The following is a 12,996-nucleotide window of genomic DNA, read 5'->3' as shown; positions in this document are numbered from 1 at the left end:
ATGTACAGATATATCCTCTCGTATTTTGTGTGCTTTTGCATATTGATAGGTGGTGGGCCACTATGGCCAAAAATTCCAGGGCCATTTTTTGGTCCCAGTCCAGCCCTGGTTAAAGCAACTATGTTAAATTAGCTTTCATTTCAGGTGCTACAAGGGCACAAGAGTAGGAAAGAAAATGAAGGATGAACATTGCTGCGTCCCTCTGGCTGTGGTGAACTGTGACATCCCTGCTGCTGCTGCAATGGAGCAGAGGAAGAACACACCGTGAACAGACACTGGGTAGACTTCTGTGAGCCGAGTCAGCTTTAAACACACAACCCGACATTAGGAGTTGTGACTGTAGCGCATTGGCTAACCTACATCAGATGGAAACGGAGATAGACACGTCTCAACAACTGGATACATGTGAGCCCGCGACTGCTGCTCTCCGTGCGGAGACCACAACGCCAAGAACACGGAAGAATCTATATCAGCGTCTTACCTTCATCCGAAAACGGTCAGCACGATGCCAGGATCGTATCGTTGTCTGCGTGCACGCCACGATTGAGCCGAACACAGCCTCGCCCTGACAGAGAATCTCCACCTGCTTCACACAGAGCGTTCACTGCAGCTTCATATAAAACACGCTGCTGTTACAGGTGAGGGAGCGCTTTTTCCTTCTCTCTCACACACACACACACACACACACGCACACACACACACACACAAGCTAATTGTTTATTTTGTTCTACATATAGAGTGAAACCCTATTTTTGTATAATTTTATTTTTATAAACTTGTTTGTCATGCAAATAAAGCTGTTTTGAACAAGCCTTTTCACGCTCTAGAACTGCGCATGCGCTACGGGTGGTGTCATATTTGGGAGAAAACCGTAAACAAGCTCGTTCACTGTTATTTTCAACCTTACAGCGTTTGTATGTTATTCCGGAGATCGTTAGTGTTTTAATAGTGCTCATATTAAGGCTGGGCGATATATCGACTTTTTAATAAATATAAATATATTTATTTATGAGATATAGCATAGGACTATATTGTAGTATCGATATAATTCACGTAACATTAAAAGTTTGTTCCGTAGAGCCGCCAGTAAGCCTTTTTATCCTCTACCATCTGTCCCTCTCAACCCCGCCTCCCTCTCTCTCTGTTCCGACACAAACCTCCCTGAAAGCTTCAATGACTCGTGCTGTGCCTAATGAAAGTGGGGCGAGATTACCAAGACATATTGCTGTGGACATGGTCCCCATAATGAGTAAAGTCTATGACAGGCATAATGCTCAGTAAAACACTGTAGAGATCCAGAGGTGTCGATAACGATTTAAACAGGACTCAAAACAACTCCATGACGTCACACTGCACGTTTATTTTATGCAGGGGAAGATCAAACACTGCTTATATGTCATTTCAGATGGGAGATAACAGAAAAGTCATTGTCAGTAATAATAAATAAATAATCAATAGTTATTTATACTATTAAAAAAAAAAGAAAAACTGTACAGCACTTTGGTTTGCTGAAGTTGTTTTTAAAATGTGCGCAAATTTGTTTTATACATTTTTATATTGTTCTCTAGACCTCTGTTAATAAAGGTCCCTGTGTGACATTTGGAATGTGGCTTTACCTTAGTTTAAGGGTTTTGTCTCTGAAAAAATAAACTTAACAGGTAGGCTATGCTATAATAATTAGGGGAAACTCCAAATACATCATAGAGAAAACATTAACATATATTAAGTATGGCCATTCTGCTTCGATTTTATGCATCAAAGCATCATCTCAAGGCAAGGGCAAAATATCGAGATATGAATCGTATATATATATAGCTTGAAAATATTGAGATATTAAAAAACAAAAAGGGCCATATCGCCCAGCTCTAGTTCATATTATTAATATTACACATATTCGAACTCGAGGAGGTGTCCAGGGTTTCCCGTTGATGCCACTTTCGACCGATCTGAGCGCTTTTAAAAACTGATGGACGCAGCTCAGCAGCAGTATTGAAGCATGGCCAGTCCCCTCACTTCCACCCCTGGAGAATGAACACCAACTACCTGGGTCTCAAGCGGGCGGAATTCGGACTCTACCCGGGAATGATGCACGTATCCGAGCACTTTTGTAAAACCGATGGGAAAAACGGTTTCACACTCCTTCCCATTGATGGGACTCTGAACGACAAGCCCCAACTTCCATGGTCTCCAGCAGACTCTACCCGACGCATATATTCGGACTCAGGGAGACTATGGCTTTCCGTTGATCTGAGCACTTTTGTAAAACTGATGTGAGAAACATTATCAAAGGGACAGACCTCCTCTGCTTCCACTCCATCTACAGGTTTTTAACTTTTCTATTATTATGTATTTGCTTTATTGTTGTTTGTTTCTTTTTCTGACTTGTGTAGTTGTTTTAACAACTGTAAAGAGTTCTAGAGTTTTTGAAAAGTGCTTATAAATAAAATGTATTCTTATTATTGATGGGATAAGCAAAATTTCTAAGTGTGAAAAGGACATGAGTTCTCACTTTGAAAAGTTAAATTTACAAGGTGCACCGTTCACTAAGGCCCATGATTATTTTTTTAAGCTAGTATTTTAATTCAATTTACAAATTTGAAGGAAGCGCACAAGATGGACAGGCCGATAAGTGATACACTTTGAAAAGTCAGAAAAAAATAATTTTCAGCTCGTGTGCAGCATTAGCTTTAGCAGCCTCTGCCTCGGAGACCGATAGCACGTTTACGCAAAAAATCTTTCAAGGAATCAGAATTCCTTTATTTATCCCAGGGGGAAAACGGGTAAAATAATCAAAATCGAACAGACTCGCTGTCAGCAAAGCCGAGTTTATCCCTCTCAACCTTTGAATGCATGCACGAGAACTGAACGTTCCAAGAGTGTGAAAAGTCTTATTGACAACAGTAATATTTATTATTTTAATTTGTAGTTTTAATGGCAGCTTTTTCCAGAAGATCTTCCCAGTGAGGGGTGGAGTTACTGCAGCGCGTCGGAAGACTTCCATCCTTTTTTAAGATGCACTACGTCACTCTGTGAGTTCATGAATTCCAGCTCGATGTGTTGTTGATGGTGGGAGGATGTTGCACATGGCGCTGGTTTGACTGGGAAGACGGCTCTGGTTTCCTACACTGGTTTTATCTTTAAAATGGTAGCGGTGGACCCTGCTAGCTAAGAGATGAATATTCCCGGTAAGGCGGTATGGAGTCAGTCATACATAAATAAAAAGTAGCCCAATTAAAGTAGTGATATCTATTGGGGTACGTGTGTCCCTAAGGGTACGTGATGGCACGACAGGGGGTACTTGAGAGAGAGAGAGCGAGAGAGAGAGAGAGAGGAAAGTAGAAAGTAACAAATGAAAGCATTAAAAATATGGGGTTTTTATAATGTTTAATTTTAGTTAAAAATGATAATCATATTAACAGCAACTCAGAAAATTATAACAAAAACACACAAAATAAGAGAAAAATGAAAGTACAAGGGTCAGTCTTGGTCTCACAACAGGAGGGAAATGACCATAAATGATTAAAAATAAATAAATGTAAAAATAAATATCCAGGAGGCACTAAATACTGTTTCTTTACGCATATTTACAGATTCTTTTAAATGTGTTATCACTCATTCATCCATCATTATGCTCTATAGTTGTTTTTTTTTTACAGAATTCTGAGCAAAATGTGTAGTTGGACAAATGGTGTACGTGGATTCAAAAGTTAGAGAAAGGGGGTACTTGAGCCAAAAAAAAAGTCTGAGAACCACTGATTTAAATAATACTCATTCAGTAAAAGTCACAAGTTACTTTCACTCCCCCAAGTTTATTTTTGATAATAAATCTAGCCACGGTCCCCTTGCATACAGTAAACATCTCATGTATAAACTTAAAAAGGAAGAGACACAATCTTGCACAGTTGGAACTTAATTTATTTTCCACAAAGGCAGGTATATTTTACTGATAACTGATCACTTATCTGTATAGGAATCTTACACATAGCTTTTCCTCTTGATATCTATTTCAAGATGGGGAGTGGTGGCCTAGTGGTTAAGGACGCTGGCCTTGTAATTAGAGAGTTCAAGCCTCACCTGGGCCATCACTGAGCAAGTCCCTTAACCCAGAACAGCTCCCCAGGCGCCGCAAAATGGCTGCCGACTGCTTCCCAGGGATGGGTTAAATTGCAGAGGACAAATTTCAATATATATGTGTAACAACATTTATACATGACAAATAAAGGCTTAAAGCCCAGTTTAATTTAATTTAAAATCTGCATAATATCTTTCAAAAAAAAAATGCTAATTACCTTATGTAAGTACTTGCTCCTGTTTTTTATCCTGCTATATGAGCCAATGCAACGAAATGTTGTTCTTCTCTGTACTGTAAAGTTCAAGTTTGAATGACAATAAAGGAAGTTTAAGTCTACTGTAAGTTTGTATAAAATAAAAGGTTTGTCAAAATGTACGATTATTTTTTTAAATCAAATAACAGGTTCTAAGTATAGTTACATGTTATGAACTCTAAAAGAAATGTTTCACGTTTACTTTGGTTCGTCGGCTATGATGTGATGCGTTTGATTGTTGTCTGGTCATTTTATTTTTTTGTAGTTTCACAATGTTCGTTGATCACTTTAAAACAAAAAATAAGAATTTGCTTAGTCACGGTTGGGTGTAGAAATGTAATGAATTACTTTACTCCTTTTAAAACATGCTTAAGTAAAACTAAAAACACTGATTGAGACCCATAAAAGCAACACAATTACAGTAACGCACTTGTAATCTGTTACTTTCACCTCTGGCCATTTGTGGGTAAAAAAAACTGTATCGACTCCTTGTGTCATCGGTCCCCCAGTTCTCATGCCCCAGCTGCAAGGCAACTCTGTTGCTCCTCTGGGCGGCATAGGAGACAAGGAGTGCAGCCTGGGTCATCTGTGGTCAGACAATAGGGGGCACCCTATGCATGTCCAAATGCAACATACTTATAATTACAATGTAACAAGTAAAGAGGTTGTTCCTTTTTTCAAGCTTTCCTCTTTACTGTTTTAAATTATTTTACACATAATTGTCTAGTACAGTTATAGCAACTCGATTAAAAATCAATGCATCTTTATGCAATTTTTCGCAGTTTCTCACCGTGACCACGAGGGTTGGGCACCGAGATCTGGCTCCAAATAGGAACCGGTTCCTAACGTCCGGTTCCAGAGCCGTTACGAAGATGTTTGAATTTCAATAATTTTTTTTTGGTTCCTAAATGCCCGCACTAGTTTATTTCCGCGGGTGGTATAATGCTGCATTCACACCAAACGCGTTTTCTGCGGTACCGTACGTGTCTGCCGCACGAAACCTTCCACAGGATTCACAGGATCAAAAAATGTTTCCCTATTTGCTTCATATTCATGTCTGAAGCGAAGCTCCGCCCACCAGACTTCCAAAAAGGCGACAACCAGGCTCTGTTTGTTTCCACCATCAACTATAGAGGACCCCCTGTCAATTCGCTGCTCCTTACCCTCGGAAGGAGAAGAAACGTCAGCGTTCCTGGCTTCACCAGGTTGACCAGCGACACATCCAACTGGGTGAGTTTCACTGCCTGCTTCGAGCTGCGCCTGGATGATGACTGCTTATGACTGTGGATGACAAGCGCCCGATTCGACGACCTGCTGGGTCGGATTGGCCCACGGATGTCCCGGCAGGATACAACTACCGGAGTTCCATCTCTGCAGCCGAACGACTGTCTTATCTGTCTCCGGTAAGTTTCATAAGCAACCGAAGATGCCATGATTCATCAGACACATCTCTCAAATACACAATAAAGATAGATACTATATTAATCCCAAGGGAATTTAAAAGCAGAATTATTAAAATGGTTGTTTTCTGGAGATACCTATTCTGGGAGAAAAGGCCTGCTTTATTATTGTTTTTATCATAAATATATTACAACTAAAATAAAAGTTAATCATTATAATAAATTATTTACTATTGTTATTTTTTGTCCTCTGGAGACCTATTCTGGAAGATAAGGCTTGTTTCATTAATAATATTTATTGTTTTTAACTCATTATTAATTATTCATAAATCATTAGTTATTTACTACTGTTAATTATTGTCATCTGGCAACACATTCTGGGAGATAAGGCCTGTTCTCTCTCTAATCTCTCCACCTTTTATGCACACGTACACACACCCACATCATATATATCTGATTATCAATGATCTGAGCTTTTCTATGTTGTTCACTGTGCAGGTATCTGGCCACAGGTGACTCCTTCAGGACCACAGCTAACAGCTATGGACGAGAGGTCTTCACATCGTGCTTCTCTGCAGGAGCCGTTCCATGGCTAGACATAATGCACCAGTACACCCAAAATGACTATTTTAAGAGCCAACCACATACTTCTATAGAGCAAACTTCCTATTGTATTAACATGTGTATAATAAATATGAAAGAATGGGGAGAGAAACGTCTGTCAGCTTCACTTTTAACCAGAAAGAAATAATCCAAGAAACCTCACCTCTGAAATTAATTTAAGGCATTAAAGTTCTCACAGAGAATCAATATGAGGAAACTATATATTCTTGTATGAACAACATATATAACCTTGATGTGGTGAACACATTTCTGTTAATATGCATTGATAGAAATTAAAAAGAAAGCAAAAGTACACTTCAAAATGTGTTTATAATCAACAATTCTGAAAGAACACCATTTACATTAACATTATAATACCTCAATTTTAAACAAACTGTTTACATCAATACTATAATACTTACATAATAAACAAACTAGTATAAACAACTATTCACAATGTGGTTCCTGCCATGCAAAGAGTGCCGCCCACCCCAGCCCATCCAGCCCAATCAAAAACCTCATTAAAATGTTCCAAATTTAGTGTTACCGGATGATAATCAAGAAGTTTAAAACTTTGAAATTTAACGTTCCCTAAATTTTGGTGGCACTTCTTGCAGGATAGGAAGCAGGTCTCTCAAAAACATCTCATCCTTAGTCAGAGCTGGTGGTGAGGAGGTGGTCTCCTGAAGGTCTGTAGGATAAGCTGCTCCACCTCTCTTGGCTGGACCTCTTCTTTGCTCTTTTTCCTTAAAAATAAACAAACACATTATATATATATTAATAGCTTATCAAGTTACTGTTACTTAAATAAGATCATAGATATATTTTAATTAAACATTAAATGAGGTAATGATCAACATTGTCATCACTGATATACCAAGGATTTATAGATACATTTTATTTATAACAGAATGCAAAACAACTTCTGTCATGTTCATATCAGATGGTTTGGCTGCACTTGTTTCTGCAGGAGATGCTGCTGCAGCATCATCATCACCATCATCACCATCATCATCATCATCATCACTATCATCACCACCAGCATCAGCATCTTCTGTTCCCCCTCCCTCTCCTTCTCCATCACTCATTGATTGTTTACCTCTGAGTGACAGCAAACACAATATATGAAACACATTACTATACATTTTAAATCATTATACTAGATTTAGATCCTCCCACTAGAAGAAGCCCTGTGATGCATGAAGGTCTGAATATTAACCTGGTATATATTTCTATGTGTCGGCATTGATAAACAAACCTCCAGTCTCTGATGGTTGACCATACTTTGCGGTCCTGTCTTCCTCAACCCCCTGCCCCATGTTGCTGCTTGTCTCTCGCGGTGAAACAAAGGGGTCGATGAAGGACATGACCACAGGGTATTTCCACAGTTTGGATGTTCCTGCAGCTGACCCACTACGCTTCTCCTGACTTTTTTTTCCTCTCATAAACCATCAGTGAAAAAAGCTGGTGTTAGCTGCTAATGCTATCATTAGGTAAAGCTATACTCGCTCACTGCCGGCTTTCAAAGATGAAAACTACAGAGAGAACATTTACCTGCTGCACCACCTCCTCGCTGGTTCTCCTCCACGCTAAATCCTTCCTGGTCCTGGTTAAAATAACAGGTCGTGTCATACAGCTCCTGGTGGTCACACACCGCTACGATTAGCTTCTCCTCAATGGTTGAATGGGTGAAAATACTGCTTTACGTGTTGCCTGCCGGACGTCATTGCCAACAAGGACTCTGATTGGCTTTCGCGCCTGCGCGTCACGTGAAACAGGCACTGGAGTTCAATATTTTCAACTCAAGCAAACGGCGAATATCACGAAAACCGGAAGCGCTTGCAGCAGCAATCGCTTTCCACGCGGGAATCAGACCGCCCCGCGCCGCCCCACCGAAGAATAATTTGCCTCCCAGTGCCGCAGAAAACGCGTTTGGTGTGGATGCAGCATAAAGGTGCGCTCACACCGAACGCGACTGAAGCGACTGCAGTCACTTCAATCACCCGTGATGAGTCGCTTAAACATAGTGACGCTTTTTGGTCACTCCATCACTCCAGTGAAGTGTGTGTGTGTGTGTGTGTGTGTGTGTGCGTGCGTGCGTGTGCCGGTGACAGGGGAGAGAGAGGGCTGATCACTTCTTCTTCGGTCGTACGTTTATAGCATATAGCACTTACCATAGACAGCACCGCTTTATGGTTTAAATGATGAACTTACGGGGTTACTTAAGGATGAGTTCACCCAGAATGTAGGCTTATTCAAGAAGTTATCCACTTTAATTTTGCACTGGTAATTTCAAAAGGTAAAGAGGGGCTGCTGCCTTGGCTCTACAGACAATAACGACCGGGGAAGTTGTCGCTTAAAGGGGACATATCATGGTTTTAAATCCTTTCTTTTTAGATATAAATCATACAGTTGTGGTCTATATAAAGCGGAACTGCAATGCTTGGATCTGAATTCCTCATTATTATAGCTCCACCCCTTTTCTACCCCTTTTCTGATGTGCTTCTAAGAGCAACTCATTTTGGTGCGGTCTCTTTAAATGCAAATAAGACACTTCATACCCCGCCCCCTCTCCAGGTTCAACTCCACCCTGCTCGGCCATTTTTGTAGTGTGATAGAAGAGATATGGCTATGTAGCGGTGCAGAAAATGTTCATTTACACGTTATATACACAATGTCAACAACAGAAGACTTGTCCATCCAACCTTACATGTTCGAGCCAGAGTCTGACCCAGCGGAGCGAGAGGAAAATGAAGATGATGAACCTGCAGAACCCTAACAAGTGAGCTAACACAAGCACCGAGCTAACGCTTGCGCCAAGCTAATGTCACGAAATGCATTTTAATACAGTCTTTTCGGAGACAAAAATGGCAAAATGAAATGACTAATGAAAACTTTAGACTTAAATTAAACCACGTAGGCCATATCATCAAGGATCTAAAATGAGCACACAGCGCTAACATACTAAGACGGTGCAACTGCTAATGCTAACAAAACAATGACAGGGACGTCTTATCATCACACTTTTTAGCGTTATTTACAGCTTACCGAAGTGCTCTGTTCGTCGTCTCCAAAAATAGAAGGAATTGAACCCTCAATCAGACAAAGTCTTTCGGCAAATCCTTCTTTATACTGGCGGAGGTTGCAGAAGCAGTCATCCTTGAAGTGCTGCGCGCACACAAAAATGACCTTACCCACAGATGTGGGTACATTTCCGTGAAGAATAAAACTCAACCAAGCACTTTGAAAAGGTTCTGATGCTGGAAGACGTTGTAATGAAGCGTGTGGGTTACTACATCCAACAACCAAACATTTTGACTTATCCTCTCGTAACTTCTTTATCCTGAAACTTGGACTACAAAATAAAAGCGAGAAATAAAAATGGCGGATTGCTCGAAGTGTTGGGCCTGGAGTCAATGTCCTAATTTGGTCGTTATTGTTCAAAAAATGTAATAGAAAATCGAAAAATCGAAACAGATTGAAAAATATGACCAAAACAGAATATAAAGATATCAACGAGGCACCTGAAGAGATTAATTTGAACTTTTCTGTGCTTCTAAGCACTCTAAATAAACATCAAAATGCATTTAAGGGCTAAAAAAGTGGATTTAGCATGATATGTCCCCTTTAAAAAGTTAAAATTTTTCAAATTTGAGCGATTAGGTCATGCAGGACTTAGTTGCCAGAATAACAATAATCTTCCTCAACAAGAACTGTTGATTGATTTGTCACATGACTGCTCCAGGGTTTGAGTTTATTTTGTTTCATATACATCTACCTGGGTTGCAGCTCTTTGTTTTTTAGACTGCTGCCAACTTGTAGTTTTAATTCTGCAAGTTTCAGTTTTACAGTTACAGATGGGGACCCTGTAATTGAATGCCCTAATTACAGTACAGCAGTGACATGCCGTGAGCACTAGGGTAGGGTAGGCAGGGCCTTCCAAATCCAGACCACCAATGTCAATACCATTGAAAATTTCATATGTTTCTGCTGGCAAGTGTTAATTCAATTCAATTCAATTCAACTTTATTTGTATAGCGCAATTTACAACAAAGTCATCTCAATGTGCTTATCCAAATATAAAATTCATAATAAGAAAAAAAAACCCAACAAGATCCACATGAACAAGTATTTAGCCATCTAACAAAATCAACATCGTAAAACATCATTAAAGAAACATAGACAATTATTTTATATAGCCTCCATACTCTCCCAACAAAATATATCTCATGACACGGCAGCGCATCCATTGTTTTTTGTTGGAAACACAGAAACATGGAGAAAATGGCAGCAACTACAACTCGGAACAGCCGCAATGAGGAGCATCCACAAAGCCAATCCTTCCTTTTGTACCATTCACTGTAGAAATATACGAACAATTTTCAGACCTTTCCTTTGCTGAAGGACTGGTAGCTCAGGTGTTGGTCTCCCATCATTTTAAAGCTGTCATTTTTCCTCAAAAAAAGTTTGTTTATTGTTTCTAGCGCTGTCATCCTGCCTGTAGTGTTATCCCGCCCACTAGCTAGAGAACCTCGCAGCAGTGTTCATGTGATAGCAATTCACTAATGTACTGTGAACTTACGTATAGCATTTAGCATCGCACGGCTACGTCCAAAGGCAGCGTAGAGAGCTGCCTTTGGACGTAAATGGTTTTCATCTTGGGGAACTGACTGCGCATGTGCAAACACATAAAAACACGCTATGGGAAAAGAGGCAGAGCAGCAACGTGCCTTTGAGAAGGGGTGTGGCCTCCTCCTGCCTTGCAGCAGTTAGGAAATAGCAATGATTATTAATTTGGGCTATGAAAAGCACAAAATGCTGACACTTTCAAACTTACTATAGGCCATCGGAAATTGAAAAACAACCAATTTATAGTTATATTATGTTTAAAACAATAAATGAAATAATAATTAAAACAATAAATGAAATAATCAAAATATCAATTCACCCTTGGGTAGGCACTGCCTACCTTGCTTACCCTGACTGCACGTCAATGCAGTACAGCAACCAAATTTGATTGTATCAACTAAGTGAATGAATAAAAATGGACAGTGTAAAGGCTTTTTCAAATGGAAAAAATTGTTTTGTGAAATCTGTGACCTGTTGACCTTCACAACTCAAAGAATCGGAATCAAGAATTGTTTAAAACATGAATCGAAATTGAGAATCGGAATCTTAAAATCCAAACGATGCCCAACCCTTGTGACCACTGATGAATTGCTGTTTTTGAAAACATATCAAATGCATTCAGACAGAGCTACATTTATTAAACCATCAGAGTACATCTGTAAACTGTTCAGTTAGAACTGCATGAGAAAGTGCCATCTTTGCAGCATTCTTGTTTGTAATTGTAACACATACAATAAACAAAAAGGCTGTTCTAAATGATTATATACAGTTTATTATATATAAACTAAATTAGCAGCTCAAGCACTATCATGCTTTTAAAACATCAGTTAATCCATTAAAATATATTTCTATAGTAATTTGCGTCACTTACCAAAAGTTACCATTTGAATAAACAATTATTGGAAATCTATGAAATGATTATCGATTACTATGTCAGAAGGATGATTCATCAATTATTTCTCCTACCCATCTACCCCCTTCCTTCTCTCTACAAAGTCGAGTCAAAAGTCAAATTAATCTTTAATTGTCAATTTTTCAACATGTGCTGGACATACAAAAAAAACCCAAAAACAAATGTTTCTCTCTGAGGCATGGTGTAAAACTAACAGTAGAAAGACTTTAAAATATATACAGAACATAAAGGACTAAAATAAAAGGACAGATTTTCAAAAGTGTTCAGATCATGTGCAAAGATGTGCATTCAAAAAACAACAGCAGGGAAGGCATGACGCCTTCCCTGTTATATAAACATCAATTTCTAGAATAATCCCACATAAATATGTAGAATGTATTTATGCACAGTCAGATTAGAGTTAGGGTTAGTTTCTTTATCTAAACACCAGAATTTATTGTTAAGGAGTTTGTAAGTGGTCTGTTTGCTGAAAGATTTAAACATTGGTACTGCCAGGGGCAGGACATCAAGACTTCTACACGAACAAAGTACTTTCTTTAGCTTTTTGCTTGCCTTTCTAACAAGTACCAGCCTTTCTTTAGAGTTCCTGAGGCACAGGCTCATACCTTGGCTGTGCCAGCATGTCTCCCTGGAGAATCTCTAGTCCTAACCTCATGGGAGAGTTCAGATTGTATTTTCAGGCGTGCTTCTCAGTACATCAAAGTAGCACAAAGGCCCATTCATGGCTGACAGTGATTCCGTTCATGAACACAAAGTAGTTGTCCCTAGAAATCCTCATTTTTCAATGGCGTCTATTGCTGAGACTTACTGGTGGAAATGACGGTTGTTTTAAGGATTACATTAGTATTCAAATGGGGAAATGAGTCACTGAAATGTTTTGCTTCCCACTTCAACTGGAGACCCATAATGACAAGAAGCAATTCTGCATGTTTACCATAACACATAATAAATGACGATTGTAGTAATAATAAAATGTTTTTTTTAATTTATAATTCACTTGACAAAAAAAAAAAAAAATACTCAACGTGCTACAAGTAAAAACATTTTTGATAAAAACAAAAAAGCTGGAAGCCATGCAAGGATCAAAAACCAAAAGTTTTATCAAAAAGGAACATTTTTAGTCCTA

General features: G+C 39.1%; 1 protein-coding gene across 5 annotated transcripts in view; it reads left to right on the top strand.

Moving 5' to 3' along the window:
- The first annotated feature begins 249 nt into the window (after positions 1-249).
- The window catches only part of LOC114459686 (ERBB receptor feedback inhibitor 1-like), a 29,765-nt gene continuing 17,018 nt past the window's right edge, over positions 250-12,996 (top strand). For 2 of the 5 annotated variants that reach the window (XM_028441868.1, XM_028441871.1), the window contains exon 1: positions 2,359-3,029. The gene's annotated coding sequence lies outside the window, so the exon portion shown is untranslated. Of the gene's footprint in view, positions 639-2,358; positions 3,030-12,996 lie in introns of those variants that run through there. The other 3 variants (XM_028441867.1, XM_028441866.1, XM_028441865.1) reach the window with 3 other exon arrangements.

Source organism: Gouania willdenowi, unplaced genomic scaffold (assembly GCF_900634775.1).
Source record: "Gouania willdenowi unplaced genomic scaffold, fGouWil2.1 scaffold_334_arrow_ctg1, whole genome shotgun sequence".
Lineage (NCBI taxonomy): Eukaryota > Metazoa > Chordata > Actinopteri > Blenniiformes > Gobiesocidae > Gouania > Gouania willdenowi.
The sequence above is the reverse complement of the archived record's forward strand: the minus strand, read 5'-3'. Positions and strand labels throughout refer to the sequence as shown.